The sequence below is a fragment of the Chenopodium album genome, chromosome 11 (assembly GCF_948465745.1).
Source record: "Chenopodium album chromosome 11, dcCheAlbu1.1, whole genome shotgun sequence".
Classification (NCBI taxonomy): domain Eukaryota; kingdom Viridiplantae; phylum Streptophyta; class Magnoliopsida; order Caryophyllales; family Amaranthaceae; genus Chenopodium; species Chenopodium album.
Genome location: NC_137844.1, coordinates 11,922,064 through 11,932,852, shown reverse-complemented (window position 1 = coordinate 11,932,852; position 10,789 = coordinate 11,922,064). Strand labels below are relative to the sequence as shown.

Genomic DNA, 10,789 nt, shown 5'->3' with positions numbered 1-10,789 from the left:
ACTTGTAAACTGTTCACAGGGTGAAGGTTACACCCCTTCACGATCCATGAGATCGCTAACTCCATAGTGGTCTGGAACCATGACTGGATATTCGGGGATGAAGGTACAAATCCAACCTAAAAGAGATTGAACCTGCCCTAGATAGGCCTCTACTTTATTCTTCTCATATTCATGTGCGCTTTCTAACTAACATACAATCAATATATTAATCCTAAACCTGTTAAATCTATGTTGGTTGAATATTAATGCACAAACAAAACTACTATTGGCGATCACTTGAATCAAAATCACATTAGCCTAAACAAAATTATTAATTATCTTATTAAACGTGATTTCAAGTACAAATTCACTTTAATCCTGCAAGAGAGGGCATGATCAAGCAATAACAATAATATATATCAAGTAACATAATTCAAGTGACATGCTAGGATTTGTACTTGAAATCACGCTTAATGAGATAATTAATAATTATATTTAGGCTAATGTGATTTTAATTCAAGTGATCGCCAACAATAGATTTGTTTGTGCATTAATAATCAACCAACATAGATTAAACAGGTTTAGGATTAATATAATGATTGTATGTTAGTCAGAAAGCGTACATGATTATGAGAAGAATAAAGTAGAGACTTATTTTTAAGGCAAGTTCAATCTCTTTTAGGTTGGATTTGTATCTTCATCCCCGAATATCCAGTCATGGTTCCAGACCACTATGGAGTTAGCGATCTCATGGATCATGACGGGGTGTAACCTTCACCCTATGAACGGTTTATAAGTTCCTAAAATTTGTTAGCGACTCTTTTGCTCTGGCTTCCTTCCCTTTGGACGCCATCATACTTAAGTGTATGATCACAGTGGGGTTCAAGTGTGGGATGCTTGAAATATTCCCCACAGCGCACAAGAAACGGTTATTGAGAATCTGAAAATATATTTATTTGAGAAAATGAAACAAAAAATTCAGAAGGAAAATTTTGAAGACTATTTTTTATATTTAGAAAGTAAGAAACATGTTATTTCGAACTAGAATTTAAAATTTGGAGAAGGTCCAATAATTTTAACGAAAGTTTGTTTTGAAAATAAAATGAAGCAACTTTTTCTAGTACGCAAAATACATAATCATGTTATTTTCAAAACTGGACCCAAAGTGGAAAGAAAAGTCTAGCTCATAATTGAGTGTGACTTTTCCGTCCAAGATTGTTGAAGGTAAGTTGTAATTTGCAACTTATTTCAACAAAGCTATGAAAATGTGAGCAAACTTTAGTATATCTAATTTTGTTTATGTTTTTCTTTTTAGTGTTTGTCATCATTGTCATATTTTGCTAATTGAAAGTAAAGCACTTCCACTTAAATAAGCACCGTAGTTTGAAGATGAATATTTATCAAACTTAGGTTGGATGGAGTGTTAGAATAATTTTGTAAAATCATTCGAATCAACACTTTCCAAAATATGGTCTTATTTCAAAACGAAAGTTGAGGTGAGACCTATATTTTTGTAGCCCCCAAGTGTAGATTTAGGTGGCTTTTAGAATTCATGTATACGTATGTTAGGGGATGTTTCTCATGTTTATTTGGAGTCCCAAGATTTGTATTTTCAATTTGTGGAATATTGCATATGTTTATCACGAACTGTTTGATCAAGTAACATAATTAATTATCTTGGTCAAATAATAGGAAGTGGTATTCTTCACTTTGTCATTTAAAGTTATTAAGATGAAAGCTTTGCATGACATTGATTTCGTAGCATAAATAGCGTGTTCAAATCTATAAATAGAGAGAAGTGGAGATGTCTTGGCTTTTTTAGTCTCCAGTTTGAGGCAAGGAGCGAAAAATTATACTATTTTTCGAGTATTTTAGTTGCCAAATGGGAGGGATAATTCCGACTTACCCCCTAAAAAAGAAATGAACAAAAAGACGGATTTGCATAAAAAGGAAGGGGATCCAACTTTCCCATGGAAGAATAAAAAAAAGAGAATTAGACATGTTTTCGAAAAGCAAGGATTATTGACTTAATATTTGAATCATCATGATGATTTGGCAATGAGGTATACGTGTAATAGTGATAACGATCCTTTTTTCATGTAGCGATCATGTTCAATCAATGTTCCTCGCTTAGAGAGGATAGAGATATCCCACGCAGGCGGACATATTAGTTGCTCATGATAAGTGAGAAGACCAATGCTCAAGAGTTGTAAAAAGACATCTAAAGTTGACATCCAGGTTGTCGATATATCAAATCAATTTACTGTATTAACTCGTTTTCTTTCTAGGCAATGTATATAGAACTTGAATCACCTTGGTAATAAAAAGCCCTTTTATTAAAAGAAAATAAGATGATTATTTTTTAAAGTGATTGTCATCAAATTTTCTTGGCAAAAGATATGGAAAACATCGGATTTAGTTTGATTCGATTGCTTTACTAAAATGATGTGATCAAGCCAATGGCTATCAAATCATCCAAATTATTTGTAATTTTTTGTTATATATAATTTTGTAATCATTTACTCAACACTTCATGTATTTTATATATAGGCATAACTACTTAATAGCAGGTCCATATGTGCAAAGGTCTAAGGTTGGCCATATTTTCGTAGAATGATGATTTTTGTGGTACATGATTATGGTCTACCTCAAAGAGAGCCTTTCCAGGGTTGTAACATGGCTAGGCTCAAGGTTATGAAAAATGGACAGGCTCAAGTATACGCCTTTAATCCCCTACTTTTGGTGCTTCTCAAATTAAAACCTTTCTACTTTGTATGACAACTCCTACATCAAGTGCCTTTTCCTTGTCTTCCCTCTCTCTCTCTCTCTCTCTCTCTCTCTCTCCCTCTCTCTCTCTCTCTCTCTCTCTCTCTCTCTCTCTCTCTCTCTCTCTCTTTTTCTTTTTTTTTTTCTTTTTGACAGGTTTGGTGTTGGGTTTAGAACGATTTTACATTCGATCTTTTCTTTTTTGGGTTTAGACTAACTTTTTGTCTTATGTTTCGTTCCCCTAATTTTTTCATTTGTATCTCTTTGCACCATTCCCATCCTAAGGCTTGGAATAATGTAGGTTGAATAAGTAAAGCTCAATTGACGAAGCTCAAAAGGGCTAATAAAAGATGGATTGTTCTAAGGTTATTAACGTGGAATTATCTACGTGGAGTTTCAAGTTGCCTCATGTGTTGCTGTAATCATCATATCTCTTTTCAGTGGGCCATCAGATGGGCTTCTTTTCATTCAATACATCTTGTAAGCCAAAGCTTATCAAGATTCTTAAAGTGCTAAGTATGTATGCCTTTTTTGATATTACCTATTTGCATGTATATGTTTTATTTAATTTGAGCTAATAGCAACAAAGAGATTGAAAAGAGAACAAGATAGACGTACTTGAAAATATAATTTTTATTCATTAATTAATGAGAGTACATAATAAGTAGATTCGACAGCATGAATCTCTTAGTCCATCATATAGAAAACAAAAGAAAAAGAAACAAAACAAGACCTAGGGTGCTACATCTTGAATTATTGACAACTTCTTGAGATTGCGTTTTTGAGCTTTGTCCGTTTCCAACGTAGGTGAAATCCTCTCTAAAAATCTAATCAATCTATATGATTCATGGTTTCATTTATCAAGTCCCTTTCAATTAATGTTCCCACAGTATAGAATTTTTGAAATGTGTCTAAACCAAGGTATTGTAAATGACACTTGTATGGTGGAGACATATTGTCTATGAACTTTGGGACAAGTTCATGATCCGCTTTGTGAAAGAAGAACAACCTTTGATCGCCACCTGGAAAAGAAGTCAATAAAGCCTTCCTCTTCCCCTTGCTTAAGTAATTCAAGATCGCGCAAGGTAGTTGTGAGCTCGATGTTGTCTCCATATTGGGCTAAAAACGCTTTTACAACGTCACTCCAAGTGGAATTTTGTTTTACATCGAGGTTATAAAACCATGATCTAGCATGGCGGGTCCAATGAAAGAGGAAAAGTACATGCATATAAACTATGCTCAACCCCTTTCAATGCCATAATTCCAATAAAGCTCATTAAGTGAGTCCTAGGATTATCTGTAACCTTAAAGGTTGGTAAATCCGTAGTCAAGAACTTTTCAGGGAGAGTCTTGCCACTAGGTTGTGGTGCAAGCTCATAATTGAAGTACTTATTCCCTGAGTTAACTCGAAGGACAATTTTCTCCAAGGCCTCTACTCTTTCGGCTCTTGATTTTTCTTGCAGAATGTTTTCTTTTTCTTTCTCTGCTTTTATTTTAACCTTTTCTGCTTTTTTATGAGCTTTCATTTGGGCTTCTTCTTCTTGTAGGGCCTTTAGGCACTAGTGGAAAAAATGCCATTTGTAACACCCTATTTGTAACGGGCAGTAATTTGTTAGTTACAATAAACCTATTTGTAACGGGCAAAATAACAGTCCGTTACATTAAAACAGCATAGTGGTACGGAAAATATTATTCGTAACGGGCAAAATAATGTCCGTTACAAAAATTACATTATTTGTAACGGGCAGTATTTTGCCCGATATAAATAAGTTGTTGTTTGTAATGGGCAGAAGTTGCCCGATACAAATAATTTAGAACAAAACCCTAAAACTATAGCCTTCTCTCACTCATACACTCTCTCTCTCTCTCCTCTCTAGAACTTACTCTTTTTCTCTCTCCTCGGAAAGGAGATAATGGCGAATTTTTTCCCGTCAAAAAAAAAAAAAAAAAGATAATGGCGAATTTTTCTCTTTCACTCTCTCTACCACTTCTCCTTACCTCCATATTCTCTCTCCTCCCTTCATTCTTCTCACTTCACTCCTCACTGAGCTTTTCATGCCGCCGATGAGGCACTTAACACCGTTTTCTCCGCGCCTTTCGGTTCTTGCTCGGTGCCACGCGCTTCCTCCTCCACCAAGGTGTGATTGCACTTGTTCGTCTCCTTCTAGCTTAGCACTATTGATTTAATTTTTTATGTTCATTCATTTTAAAATTTTGTTGTAATTCTACACTATTTTAAATCTAATTTTCTGATTTTCATTTTTTTTTTGAAGAAAATGTCTGACTTTCATTTTAGTTCGGTTTTAATTTTCAATCGTATTAGATCTAAAATTTTTTATTTTCATTTTGAAATTTTGGATTGTCATCTTTAGATTTGGGGTGTTTAGTGCTGCTCCGTGCTCTATTGTGGTGGTGTGAGGGCTGGCAGCGCGGTGGTGGGTGAATAAGGTTATACGGCGGAAGTTCTGACTTCTTCACTAATGTTGCTCTGAAAACTCCCAACGTAATTTGATATTTTCTTTTGATTTTGCGTTTTTTTGGTGTATTTTCGCTAGATTTGTAGCAATTTAATTCAAATCGGTAGAATTTTAGGGTTTTATGTATTAGATTTTAATCTAATTTTTATTTGGATGATTTTTGCTAGTTTATTGCATTTTTTTGTTCAGATCTATTGTTTTATTCTTGTTTGTATAGGCGTCTTTCAACCTCATTCTCGCTTCGCGTTCTTTGGATTTGATGGCATTTATTCTGATTTTAGGTCTTTTTGTGTTGCCTGCTAGAAGCTCTTCAACCTCATTCTATTCTCTTGAGCTCATTTCATGTTTCAAATTGACAATTTCAGTTTTTCAGAAGCAAGGGTTTAAGATTTTCGATTTGAATTCTATTATTCTCCATAGAAATTGTGAATTATCTTTCAATTTTTACAACAGTTAATTGTTAGTATATCTTGAAATTATATAGATCTGTGTTTCTTTTCTTTCAAAGTATCAATTTTGTTGATTTATGTGATTTTCAATCAATTAGTCTCATTTCTTGGATTGAAATGACGTTGTTTTAGCATGATTACTGTACAATCTTTGGATTAAAGATGCTTTCCATAAATTTTAAATGATTTGATTACAAAGAACATGATATAGATATACTAGCATGGTAAGCATCAATTGGTTTTGATTGTTTAGTTTCCATTTCCCTTGAATTGTTTTAGTGAGAAATTTTCTATTTTGTTTAGACTTATTGCAAATTGGTTACATGGACAAAAATCTCTTAAATCTAGATTTAATTTTAACATAAGATTCTCTTTCCACATTGCTTGTGATTTAGACAACCCAATTCAGTTCATTCCCGAAGTATAGCAAATGGCATTAAAGTTGAGTTACTGAAATTGATTTAAAAGTCATTAGATATCTGATATCCTAGATTGATGAAATAATATGTATTTGTTTGATTGATGCAAGTTATGTTTGTCAAGGGGATTTCATGGGCAAAATTTTGGTTGGTGATATAAGTACGTAGTAATTAATAAAATCCTCTTTATGGGAAATTTTGTTCAGCTGCTTTACTCTGTAGTTGATCTTATATGGTCTATTGATGGAGCTGATTCTCATTATAAATCCGCTATTCTCTATGAGATCAATGATCTTGTTCCTAGATTGCTAGTGTGGTGTCTTGTTGAAGAATAAAGCCATATCTTTCCATATTTCCGGCACAAAATTTTGGTATGGATTTGTTTTTATCTTTTTTCTTTTTACTGCCAAGCCTTTGTTAATGTTCCTTATTAGTTTCCCATTAAGCATCACAATAAAATTCTTAATGTTTTGTGATAAGTGACTTATTTTCAAGGAAACAAGAAAAGAGAATATTACAAAATTACAAGGGCCTTTTTATATTTTGCTTGTTCCTTTACATGATAATTTTTTTCCCTTATTCTAGCTTTATCACTATACTTAAATTATTTCTTCACTGAACAGATGTTAATGGAAAAACTCAGCTTGAGTATGCAACTAGGTTGTTCGATTCTCATTTTGTGGTTGCAACTCCTTCATGAACACTATCAGGATTTACTATCAAGTCCCATCTCTCAGTTTGCATGTGGTTAGAGTGATACTTTGGAAGGCTCTCTTTTTTGTTGTCTCTTGATGACCAGGAAGTATGTCATCTGTCTTTGTACCATCTACAAAGGAGAGCTATTTTTCTTTTCTTAAGATGTTCTTTGAGCTTGATTAGCCTCGCAAAACAAATGACTTCCAATTTACTTGTGAAAGGCCAAGCTCATTTACCGTATTTGATATGAACATAGTCAAAGAATGCTTTGCCAAAAAGAAGGGGCTACTTCAGTTCTATGAGTGGCTTCAAGTTCACTTTCCTTCTATCGTGACCGAAAATGAGATAAAATTGCATAAGTGCATCAAATTCGCTTCATCCTTCATCAAATTTTACATGCAAGAGGTTTGTTCTTCTTTTAAGGTGTCTTCTCAAGTCAAATTTAAGTGATTATGGAGTCTTGACTTATGGTTGGTTTTACATGTTTAGTATAACTACTATTGTTTCATCTGCGATGTATTTTTTTCAAGCTTTTTTTGTAGCATTTTCTTAATAATCGTTAGTGTCAAAGTCCATCTGCTATCATACAAGGAGTGTTGGAGCCTTTGTATGTGAGTAATAGAGATTGTTATTCACACCAACTTGTTAGAAGATATCAATATAATGCGTTCTCTAGAATTCTAGACACGTTACTACTTGCTCTTGTATAGCCCGGCCCCATACCCTCAATTTCTTTATCTTAGAGCCTAGGAAGAGGGTTTCTAATGCTGTAATCTTACGCCAATTATAATTTGTTCTCTTGTGTACCATAGGATGATATGTTATTTGAAGTACTCTTGCAGATGTTTACCCTTCATGGGCTGAAAGACTGTAAGTTTAATTACATTTCAGTTTATCACTATGTTGGTTCTAGTTAGCAAGCTGATTTTTACAATTTTTTCTGAACTAGTCGTATAGAGAATTCTTGATTTGTATCAGAGAAATGTATATGTTCATATTTTGAATTCTTATGTTCATATTTTGAATCCTTTTGTAAACTTTCTGAAATGCTTATATTCACTTTCTAAATCCATATGTTCATATTTTTTATGTATATGTTCACCTTCTGAAATGCTTAATTATGTTCATACGCATTCAAAAATGAACCAATGCATATGTTCATATTTTGAATGCATATGTTCATATTTTTAATACCTATGATGCATATGTTTCATAATCATATTATTTTTTTATTTCTTCAATTTTTTATGTTCATAATTAAATGCCTTATATTCATAATAATATTTTATATGTTCATAATGTAAATATTCATAGTAAATATTTGTTGTTCATAAATATTCTCATTAAGTATGTTTATACATATGTTCTCTTTCTTAAATGCATATGTTCATATTTTTTACGCATATGTTCACCTTTTAAATGGTTATATTCACTTTAAGGAAACCAATGCTTACGTTCATATTTTGAATTGTTATGTTCACTTTCTGAAAAGTTAATGTTCACATTTAAGGGAACCTATGCATATGTTCATATTTTGCATGATTATGTTCATTGATAAAAAAAAAAATGCAGAAAATCAGATGAAATTCATACACAGATGAAATTGATCGAAACTAAAAAAAAATTAATTCATATGAATTCAAAAAAACAGATAAACAACCAATTCCATATGTAAGGAATAGATTCAATCATTAAATCGAAAAAACGAGAAAAATAGAAAAAAAAAACAGAGGAAAAAGGAATTAAAGAAGGAAGGAGAAAAAACAAAGTATAATTTGTGAATTCAAAGATTCATATAAACCTTAATCAATCGAAATTAAAGCACAAAATCGAAAGTCACACTAAAATTCATACTTAATAACTACTTTAATGTTGTAAGAAACAAATTCAATAAAAAAAGTGTAAAAAAGGGGGAAAATTAAAAAAACAAAGGAGAGAGAAAATAAAAAACGAAGGAGAAAAATAGAGGAGAAGAAAGCTAATGTTCACTTTCTGAAAAGCTAATATTCATATTGTGCTATTGTTACACTTATTTCTAGGTGCATGAATGTGCATCTAAGAATATGCATCATTATTCATCAGAATTGGGCTTATAATATATCGTTAGAAAGCTATTTTCGAGCCCTATCCAACTACATTATTATTTGACCCTTATTATGGACCAAACTAAACTGGACTGGACATTTTCTATAAATAGAGTACGAAAAGAAACATTTTCGAAAACAGAAAGATTTTTATAAAAAACGACCGCATCACAAGACTTTTCACATTTCACGTTGCTCGATAATCAAATGACATGAAAAGTATTCATTACTGAGTTTGGTTTTTGGGGAGACACAATCAGGTGTCTACAAATACCTAATCGAATGAGACATAATAAGTTCTACAACCAATAATCACGTCTTACCAATGAAGACAATTAATATTAGTAGAAGTAATGTAAATCAACTAGCATATTAGTCATAAAATAATAAATTTACATGCAAGTATTTCCCTACTCACAAATATTAGTCGTACCAACTTACTTTAGAGAATAACAAAAGATATTAAGAGAAGTTGTATTATTCTCATTAACTTAGAAAGTATATAAAGCTATACATAAGCTAGGTTAGGCTGCTAGGCTAACGTAAATAGTTACACAGAGGTAAGGAGAGAAAGCTATAGTCGTAAAAGATAAATATGTATAACTGTATTCTCAACATTAGTATGAAAAGATAAGCTAAGATTTGACCATATTAATCAATCCTTATCACTTACTATCTAGTTTGTCTCTAAACTAACTTAATCTCACATAGCCGAAAATCACGGCATAATGATGATAATAATAATAATAATAATAATAATAATAATAATAGGCACAAAATAATCATAATATTATACGCATAAGTTTAACGTTACGACTTTTAAAATTGAGAAACTCCCCTGGTTTTAAGATGATCTAATCTTACGACTCACACCAATGATATCCTAATGTAGCCTGCACAGCAAATTAAAAACAAAGTTCTTTGTTCATTTTGCTGGAGTATTTCATGTTCCGAAAGGGTCACGAAACTTCGCCAATTGCTAAGATCACTGTCGGTTGATCATCACTTGCTTAACATCAATTATTAATTTCCATGAAGTCACAAATATCATGAAATCATATCATCTATTTGACACAACTAATTGCTTTTCACAAATTGGATTAAAGTTGTTCAACATAAACAAATAATTGCCGCACTATTTCGATTATTTTAATAACTTCAAACATATAATTAATCCTCAAAATTAAATTCAATTATACTGTCACTAAAATTTAATTTTAACATATAATACAAAATAGCAATGTTAGTATATCACCAAACGTGGTATGAAAGGCTGGAGCCCAACTCCAAGATTAAAACTTGATTATAATGATTTGAAAACAATAACCCACAAAAGATTAATTTCGGCTGCAGACTTAAATCCTCTTCAATTGTTGCACCAAATAAAAAGTATCCTAAATTCAACATATCAAGAATAAGATGTTTAAAATTAATAGTCGTCTGTTAGATTATTAATAAATTAGCAAATAAAATGATAAATACTTATCTCAATGTTACGGATTTTGCACTACCCGATTATTGTAGATACTCTAGGGGACTAGAGGTAGAGCTATGGTGCTGATAACTGTTGGAAATAAAGAAAGGAAATTCAAAGGGTCAGATATGGGCGCCCGATCGGGCAGGCATTGCCCGACCGGGCGTGAGAAGTGTCGTAAAATTCTGGAGTTCTGTCGTCCGATCGGGCGAGCCCCGCCCGACCGGGCGCGAGAGCAACGTAAGTTTTAGTTAGGTGCTCGCCCGACCGGGCGAACTATGCCCTATTGAGTGCGAGTTTGTCCGTCGGACTCCAACAGTTCCCTTAGATTCCTTTTCTTAATTGGTTAATTTCTTGTAACCCCCCATTTAAGAGGTTGATTATGGTGTTTTAATCACCATGATTATTCTGATTTTATTTTCTTATTCATTAAAAAGATTCCTCC

The 10,789-nt window shown here is 32.6% G+C and overlaps 1 long non-coding RNA gene across 2 annotated transcripts; it reads left to right on the top strand.

Moving 5' to 3' along the window:
* The first annotated feature begins 4,559 nt into the window (after nucleotides 1–4,559).
* LOC145567395 (uncharacterized) lies at nucleotides 4,560–7,294 on the top strand. Of its 2 annotated transcripts, none has more exons than XR_014095595.1 (2): nucleotides 4,560–5,248; nucleotides 6,714–7,294. It is a non-coding gene; the product is annotated as an uncharacterized LOC145567395 (long non-coding RNA). The 2 variants fall into 2 exon arrangements; XR_014095594.1 differs by having other exon boundaries at nucleotides 4,560–6,461.
* Nucleotides 7,295–10,789: the final 3,495 nt, after the last annotated feature.